At 40.8% G+C, this 9,195-nt stretch overlaps 1 pseudogene; it reads right to left on the bottom strand.

The window, feature by feature from the left end:
• The window catches only part of LOC103091054 (regulator of nonsense transcripts 1 pseudogene), a 133,573-nt pseudogene that overhangs the window by 113,055 nt on the left and 11,323 nt on the right, over nucleotides 1-9,195 (bottom strand).

Here is a 9,195-nt window from a genome sequence, read left to right as displayed (position 1 = left end):
TTTTTTTTTTTTTTTTTTTTTTTGCGGTACACAGGCCTCTCACTGTTGTGGCCTCTCCCATTGCAGAGCACAGGCTCCGGATGCACAGGCTCATCGGCCATGGCTCACGGGCCCAGCTGCTCCGCGGCATGTGGGATCTTCCCAGACCGGGGCACGAACCCGCGTCCCCTGCATCGGCAGGCGGACTCTCAACCACTGCGCCACTAGGGAAGCCCGCTACCTGATTTTTTAATTGAAATTGGTCTTACCCCTCCCATGATAGTGACATCAGCCAAGAATTAAATGTCATATTTCCGTGAACACAGACATTGATTTTTAAATTGCTATCTTTATGAGATATGATTAGCACTTCGGTGTAAGCTGAGAGGCACAAACTCAGGTGCAAATTCGAATGGAAAATGCTGTGCCATTAGGGTAAGTGTTGATTCATATCAGATTAGTGATCACAGTGCCACCCGTCCCACCTAATACATAAATACGCAGTGGGCGAATTGTCACCAGGTTCTGGGCAAGACGTGCATCTGAAACACACAGGTGATGGTCGGCATCCATTTCCACATGAACAAGAAATGCTACAGTGCTAGATATCACACTGGTAATAAGCCTCATTCTCTCTGTGACTCAACTACTCCTTTGCTACCGACAGACAATGTAGAGAAACAGCACTTAGTCTTCATTTACCATGCTAGCATTTAGAAAGGTTCTCATTTGAGTAAATTGCCTTTTCAGTGTACTGAATTGTGCCTGGGGGATTGGAAATAGTGAACACAACTTCCTGAAAGCATCTAGTTGATAATCGGGTGGTAACCAAGACATTAGAAGAATGTGAGCCTGTTGAAGGGCAACAGAACCAACTTGTCACAAAGACTCGGTCCAGTTTCCCCACCAACAGGGAACAAGAAGGGGCCGCCTATTCATTCATTTCTTCACTAACTCTAAGTATAGTGCTTAAGCATATGGCTCTGCAGCTAAGCTATCTAGTTTTGTATCAGGGCACCTTTAAGAATCAGGGAAAATTATTTATTCTGTCCATGTCTCAGTTTTCTCAACTGTAAAATAGAAATAAAAAATATATCCCTGAAAGAGTTATCGTTAAACTAGTGAACGTATGTCAGGCTCTCCAAGCATAGTGTTAGCTGTGTTAACTGCTACTATTCATCACCAAATATTTGTTGTGTACCAATTAATATATTCCCTGTGAGTCACAGAGAAAATACAGTCTCTCTGAGTCACAGTGGATCTACCTTTAGTCATGATCTCCATACCTTCTTTCATTTAAGCTTCTTAATATTTTAGGTAAATTTTCAAACTGTGTATGAATATATGAATCAGCCTATCTTCGTATTAACACTATATCTGATAATAAATTGGGAGGGAGAGAGAAGTAAAGATGGAATCTTATAGTCAAATGAAAACTTGTCTTAGTATTTCATGTTCTTAAATAGTTGTAAAGATTCTTAGTAAGAGTCATATGAGGGGAGAAACAATCCCCCTTATATTGTTCAATAATAATGCTAACTTTGTAGTTAAAAGAACAGGAATCATGCAAATCATCCTCACTTACATTCCCCCCAGCCCATATCTTACTTTTGTCCTGTCATTATCTCTAGTCTTAAATCTTTGGCCTTGTGAGTGTCTTTGTCACTGCAGTACCAGTGAGGATTCTTTCTGTTGCAAGGGACAGAAATACCAACTCAAGGAAAGAGAATTTACTGACTTAGGTACATGTGAAGGCCAAGGGTTGGGTGGTTTGAATGCCGCTCGAATAACATCGCTAGGACCTGGGCTCTCTGCTTCTGTCGACTCTCTTCTCCTTTCACGGGGATTTCATTCTCAGGCTTCGCGTGGGGGCAAAAATAGCTGCCAGTAAATCTAGGCCTACAGCCTCCCAGACTTAACTCTAATAGCAAATATGTTGTCCCCCGCTCTCAAAAGGATCAGCAAAAGTGCCATTGCCGCTCGTTGGTGCCTTGGACCACATGTCCACTCTGAATCAGTCTTGGTGGTCAGAGAAAGCAGTCCTTTGGGTGCTGAGTCTGAGTCTCAGAGTTGCCCCTGCCGGGACATGAATTCCACTCGAAGCATAAACCCTAGGAGAGGGGTAAGGAAGATTTACAGAGAGGAATAATTAGTGTGTCATCATCAGCACAGAGGTGAGTGGGCAGCAGGCACAATACTGGCTCACTCTACCCATCCTCTAGCTCTGATCTGGCCAAATCCATCCTCCGAGCCCCAAATGACCCTTTCTGTCAGTTGCATAAAATCCAAAGTCTGTTTGTGGCATTCAAGGCTTTTGGCCATCCTCATTTATTTCTTACCATGCCTCCTCTTGCATTCCTGGCTACAGTTTATTTTCAGAGTGTCTCCATTCTCTTTTGACTTTTGATTCCCTGTCTCCCATCCATCTTATTGATATTCTTTAGCTTATTGAGAGTCCAGCTCACACGCTACCCTACAACAAGCCAGTGAAGTCAGAATTATTGTCTGCATTTCACAGAAGAGGATGTGGAAATGCAAAGAGGGTAAGGAACTTGCCTGAGTTCAGGTTCTCGTCAGGCATTCTGGATCCAGAGCCCCTTTAAACTGTACTCTCTCACTAGTGGAAGGTAAGATGGACACCTTCATGAAACTGTATCCCACATCAACATCAGAGATGCGAAACCGTGTATATAGTAGAGGGAAATGTGTTATATTTGGGATTTTGTTTACCCTGATTTTCTTTACGAGGAGGTGATACTTTTCATGGATAATTTGTTCCTATCCTGGCTACAGTTTGTAAAATGTGACAATCTTGCAGATTAGTGAGAGCTACACATAGGCTTTGAAAAATTAAGATACAGTCAATGTTTTAAAACTTCACCGTTTCACTAATTTCACTTTAAGGGTAAAAAACATTGTATAAACATGTGTTGAATGCTGATTCTCTGCCAAATGTTAGATATCTAAAGGAAAGGAAAGCACAGTCCGCAGTCTTAAGTTGCTTGTTGTCTAGTTAAGGAGATATAATTGCAAACAAATTGTTTAGTGTCAGTCTTGGAATTTGAAGAAAGTGGTTGATTTTAACTTTTTTTGCCTGGGGGGAGGCGGTTCCAACAACAGCCAAGATTGAAAATGGCTTCACTATTGTAGTTGAATGGATAATTATTAGAGTAATACCTTTAACATTTGGTCATTTTTCCACTCAACAGCTATTTATTTCAGGCACTCTGCTATGCATTGGGTATAAAATGGTGAACAAAGGAGACATGGTCATTCATTGCCTTCATGGCACTTATCTTAGAGGAAGAGGACATTACATAAAAACACACCTGAATTGAACATGCTGTGAGAATTACTGTTAAGGGGGAGAGCCAAGGGCAGTGATAGAGAGTATCAGAGGGGCTGTAAATACGTGGGAGGCGTCAGTTCTCTAGGAATTGCTTTTCAATCTGTGACCTAAAAAAAGGAGCTGGGGGTACAACATTCCACACAAAGGGACATATGGAGAAGGTTGCTGATGCAGTAAAGAACTTGGTGCATTCACGGAAAAGTCAGGATCTGTAGAAAGGGTCCATGTCAGGTGAGTGGCTGCACATGAGGCTAGAGGGGAAGAAGAGTTTGAAATATAGGGCCTGTGGCATTGGGAAGAACCATGGATTTTAAAGACAGTGGGAAACGATTGGCAGTTTGAAGCTGGGATACATATTCAGGTTTTACCAAGATGATTCTGTGAGTCATGAGAGAGGTTGCAAGCCTGCCAGTCACGAAGGAGTTGTCCAGTGGGGGGCTAGGTTGGGGGGCAGAGGTGGAAATGAAGAGACGTGGACACATTGACAACTATTGGAGAAGTAATATCAAGAATGATGCCTAGGGCTTCCACGGTGGTGCAGCAGTTAAGAATCTGCCTGCCAATGCAGGGGATACGGGTTAGAGCCCTGGTCTGGGAAGATCCCACATGCCGCGGATCAACTAAGCCCATGCGCCACAACTACTGAGCCTGTGCTCTAGGGCCCGCAAGCCACAACTACTGAGCCGGCGTGCCGCAACTACTGAAGCCGACGCACCTAGAGCCCATGCTCCACAACAAGAGAAGTCACCTTAATGAGAAGCCCGTGCACTGCAACGAAGAGTAGACCCAGTTCACCACAACTAGAGAAAGCTCGCGCACAGCAACAAAGGCCCAACACAGCCAAAAATAAAATAAATAAATTCATAAAAAGAATGACGTCTAGGTTCTCATCTTTAGTTACCAGAAAGTTCTCGAGATGCCATACCTAGAAATCATCATTTAGTCAGATCCCTTAAGAGGTAGGGTGGGTAGTCTGATCCAGGCTAAGGAAATTTCACAACAGATGTTCTCTACTGGATTCCCTTTCTAGTTTTGAATAAAGATCACATGCAAGTATTTCCTGTTGATTCTATGGCTTCTGGAGTAGAATACAATCTTTCCCAAACTTCCCTTTCCTGCCTCCATATTGTTTTCCTTACAATTTCAGGCTGAGAACCAGCTAGAGAAACAGATGCTGTCTGTACTGAGAGGTTTCTGTTGGGAGTCTTGACATTCACTGACAGCCCACGCATTAGGATGATCTTCAGTGCTCCCATCTTCAGGTTCCCTCCAGAAAAATCTGTCTTCGGGCTTTCCCCACAAACATTAGTTCTGTCCTCTCGAGCACTCAGTCTTTTATCTCCGGGGTAGTCTCTCTTTGCCTAGGAGGAACACATATTCAAAACCCATATTTTAGCACTATTCTGAACTTGTTCGGAATACATTCTTTGTACAAAGGACTGATAATCTTTTCCCATTTCCCTGGTTCTCATCATAAACATTGTGGATTTATGTTGCTATGTCTGAGAAATTCTAATTTCATTTTAAGGAGATATTATTTTGATTAAGTCCTCTCAAATAACATTTACTTCTTTTATAACTTACTCTGGTTTTACAAGAAGACAATATTTCCAAAATTGTGAGGTTCACAAATCTCTCTCATGTACACTGTTAGCTATTGATTATCTCAGTAATACTTAGAGGCAGACATTATTATTACCATTGTTATACAAGACAGTTGAGCCTTAGGGACTAAGGTAACTCTGCAGTGTTCTCTGGCTAGAAGATGATGCCGCAGCTCTCATATTCATGACCATATCCCATTTTGTATTTTTCATTTTGATACAGAAACTTATTTACTGTAAGAGGTAAAGAGGTTATATTTTGAGATATTTTTGCTATATTCTTTTTGGGTATAAAGTTGTTTTGTATCATGGCCTCCAGAAGTATTTATAGCAAGTGCTCTAATGATTCCCAGACCAGGCATTCAGAGCATTAGAGCCAAACACTTAATGCCTAGAAGGGTTAGTTTTCTTTGCACCAAGAAAATCTCTGTTTGAGGAGCAGCAGTTTTGACTCCTCAGGCAAGTTATAAATTTGTTTCTTAAGTTACTACAAGAAATAGGAAAAGAGTATAGGCTATGTACTCCTGGGAACAAAATTCTGAGTACAAGCTCTGCAGCCAGTGGGTCAAACAGTTTCATTTTTACTTAGCGAAGGCAACATTTCCTATACCAAATGTCATGGCCACCCACATCAACTCAAGGGAGCACACAACCCATTTTGATGACCTCTGATTTAGAATGCAGAACATTGCTCCAGAAAAATCCCATCGACCCTCTTCCAATGGGAATATAAATTCGTTCTCATATTCATGTTTTCAAAAGCATGTTGCATGAAAACAAGTAAAGTTTTTGGAAATAAAGCAACATTTTTAGTAGCTCCATACATTTATGTTATTATTTCAATGTTTTTTAAAAAATTATTTTAATGTTACATTTTGAGCAATATAGAAATGCGTACATGAGAGCCAAACTCTGAGATGTTAATAGATGAGGCTCTTAGAGATGAAGTAATCTGCCTGGGGAAGATGGCTGAGCTAGAGCTTGAGTCCAGGCATTCTGAGCTCCACTTCAGTGGCCAGGAAGGGTTAGAGTCTACAGCAGTGATGGCTATATGTAAATGGAGGCAAAACATGCATTCGCTGCTCAACTACCAAATAAATGGGGAAGCCTGGGTGATCTCTTACTTTCACATCTTACTTCTTAAGATTTTATGTATAATCCAGTTTGGATTCCCCCTGAAGTGTCCAAGTTGGATTGAGATGAGGTGTTTTTAGATCAGTCAAGACTGTTATAGGAAGGTTCACCCTGGGCCAGAGTCCAGCATAATATTCTTTTTTTTTTTTTTAATTGAAGTTTAAGAAAACTTGTGTTAGTTTCAAGGGTATGGCAGAGTGATTCAGTTATATATCTATTCTTTTTCAGATTCTTTTCCACTATAGGTTATTACAAGCTACTGAGTATAGTTCCCTGTGCTATACAGTAGGTCCTTGTCTATTTTATATATAGTAGTGTGTATATGTTAATCCTCAAACTCCTAATTTATCTCTCCCCCTCTTCACCCCCGTTATCCCCTTTGGTAACCATAAGTTTGTTTTCTGTGTCTGTGAGTCTATTTCTGTTTTGTAAATAAGTTCATTTGTATCATTTTTTTACATTCCACGTATAGATGATATCATATGATATTTGTCTTTGTCTGACTTATTTTGTGTAATATGATAATCTCTAGGTCCATCCATGTTGCTGCCAATGGCATTATCTCATTCTTTCTTTATGGCTAATATTCCATTGTATATATGTACCACATCTTTTTTATCCACTCATCTGTTACTGGACATTTAAGTTGCTTCCATGTCTTGGCTATTGTGAATAGTGGTGCTATGAACATTGGTGTGTGTGTATCTTTTCAAAATAGAGTTTTCTCTGGGTACATGCCCAGGAGTGGGATTGCAAGATCCTATGGTAGCTCTACTTTTAGTTTTCTAAGGAACCTCCATGCTGTTCTCCATAGTGGCTGCACCAATTAACACTCCCACCAACAGTGTGGGAGGGTTCCTTTTTCTCTACTCCCTCTCCAGCATTTGTTATTTGTAGACTTTTTAATGATGGCCATTCTGACTGGTATGAGTTGATACCTCATTGTAGTTTTGATTTGCATTTCTCTAATAATTAGCAATATTGAACATCTTTTCATGTGCCTTTTGGCCATCTCATGTCTTTTTTGGAGAAATGTCTGTTTAGGTCTTCTGCCCATTTTTTGGTTGGGTTCTTTGGGGGTTTTTTTGATATTAAGCTGTATGAGCTGTTTGTGTATTTTGGAAATCCCATGTCTTAGCATCATTTGCAAATATTTTCTCCCAGTCCATAGGTTGTCTTTTCATTTTGTTTTTGGTTTCCTTTGCTGTGCAAAAACTTTTAAGTTTCCGTTTGTTTATTTTTGTTTTTATTTCCATTACTCTAGGAGGTGGATCCAAAAAGATATTGCTGTGATTTATGTCAAAGGGTGTTCTGCCTATGTTTCCCTATAGGAGTTTTCTAGTATCCGGTTTTACATTTAGGTCTTTAGTCCATTTTGAGTTTATTTTTGTATACGGTGTTAGAGAATGTTCTAATTTCATTCTTTTACATGTAGCTGTCCCAGCACCACTTATTGAAGAGACTGTCTTTTCTCCATTGCATATTCTTACCTCCTTTGTCATAGATTAATTGACCATAAGTGCATGGGTTTATTTCTGGGTTTTCTATCCTGTTTCATTGATCTACACATATGTGTTTGTGCCAGTACCATATTGTTTTGATTACTGTAGCCTTGTAGTATAGTCTTAAGTCAGGGAGCATGATTCCTTCAGCTCTATTCTTCTTTCTCAAGATTGTTTTGGCTATTCGGGGTCTTTTGTGTTTCCATCAAGTTTTATAATTTTTTGTTCTAGTTCTGTGAAAAATGCCATTGGTAATTTGATAGGGATTGCATTGAATCTGTAGATCCAGAGTCAAGTGTAATATTCTAAGGAGGGCTAATGGTTGTTACCTGTTGTGATGGTTAGTTTTTATGTGTCAACTTGGCTGGGCTCTGCTAGCCAGTTATGTAATCAAACACTAATCTAGGTATTTCTGTGAAGGTATTTTGTAGATTTGATTAACACCTGTCTACCTGTATATCTATCCAGCCATCCATCCTGTTGGTTCTGTTTCTCTGGAAACATTGACTGATAAAGATTTTCCTACTGAAAGTGGTTCTAGAGGAACAGAATATTAAGGATGAGTTTTCTGAAATGGTTATGCAGTTTATGGAATTGCTTCCTTAATTTAATGAGATTCAAAGACACTACTGACTCTATTTCCAGTGGTAAACAGGGCACCAATGGTCCAAGGTGTAATATGACAATAGAGATACACAAAATATCACTATGAGATACTCCTAGTCAAAAACTCATAAAAGGCAGGGTTCTGCCTGCCTGCTAATTCTCCTCAGGATCCATCCCCACCACCCCTCTCTGCTTTTAGACCTATAATTTGATTCATGTCCCAGCAGGCCCCAAAGGGTGAGGTGCAAAGTGTGGCCCATGAGGAGGTGTTCCACACTCCAAAAGAATTGCATGGGTTTCCAATTTATACAGACAGAAATCTGGGAACTATGTGTGGGAATGAATATTAAGGGTGTGGGATGGTGGTGAAAGGAACATAAAGTTGTTGGTGAAAGGATGTAATTTAGTGGATATGGGCTCACTAGGCAGAGATTTTGGATTTAATGTTGCAACTTGAGGAGTTAGAAAGGGCTCTAACAGTTTGGTTGGTTGGTCAGCCAAAACATGCACCAAAAGGTGGCCCATGGCAAGTGAAGTTGAAATGCTGACCTGCCTTGGTTTACTGTCGAGGAAGAGATGCCAAGGCTTTGGGAGATTGGAATGTTGGAGCGGACTTATCATTTAAGCCTGCTCACTCACCCTGGGAGGGTCTAGAAGGACTCCCTTTCACCATGACTGAGAAATAAATTTGTGAGGGGAGCCCCAAGCATCCTTGAAAGTGCTGTGTGATCACTCTTTTCTGTAGGTCCGAAATTATAGTGGAAACTGCTGCACCTGAATTGGGGAACCTAAATGCAATGGGTATAATGGGATTCCTGGGTGGCAGGGGCCAAGTAGCAACACTCAGTCGCCAAAGGCAAAGGGGGTGTGGTTTTCACAGTGGACAGCAGAGTCAATGCAGCCATCAGAATGTCTGACTCAGAGAGACCTATGGCATTGGCTCATTGATCATGGGGTGCCTAGAAGCGAAATAGATGGCAAGCCCACTAAATATTTACTTGATCTGTATAAGTGGAAAGAG

The sequence above is a fragment of the Lipotes vexillifer genome, unplaced genomic scaffold (genome assembly GCF_000442215.2).
Source record: "Lipotes vexillifer unplaced genomic scaffold, Lipotes_vexillifer_v1.1 scaffold2315, whole genome shotgun sequence".
In the NCBI taxonomy this organism is placed as follows: Eukaryota; Metazoa; Chordata; class Mammalia; order Artiodactyla; family Lipotidae; genus Lipotes; species Lipotes vexillifer.
This window is presented reverse-complemented; position numbering and strand designations above follow the sequence as displayed.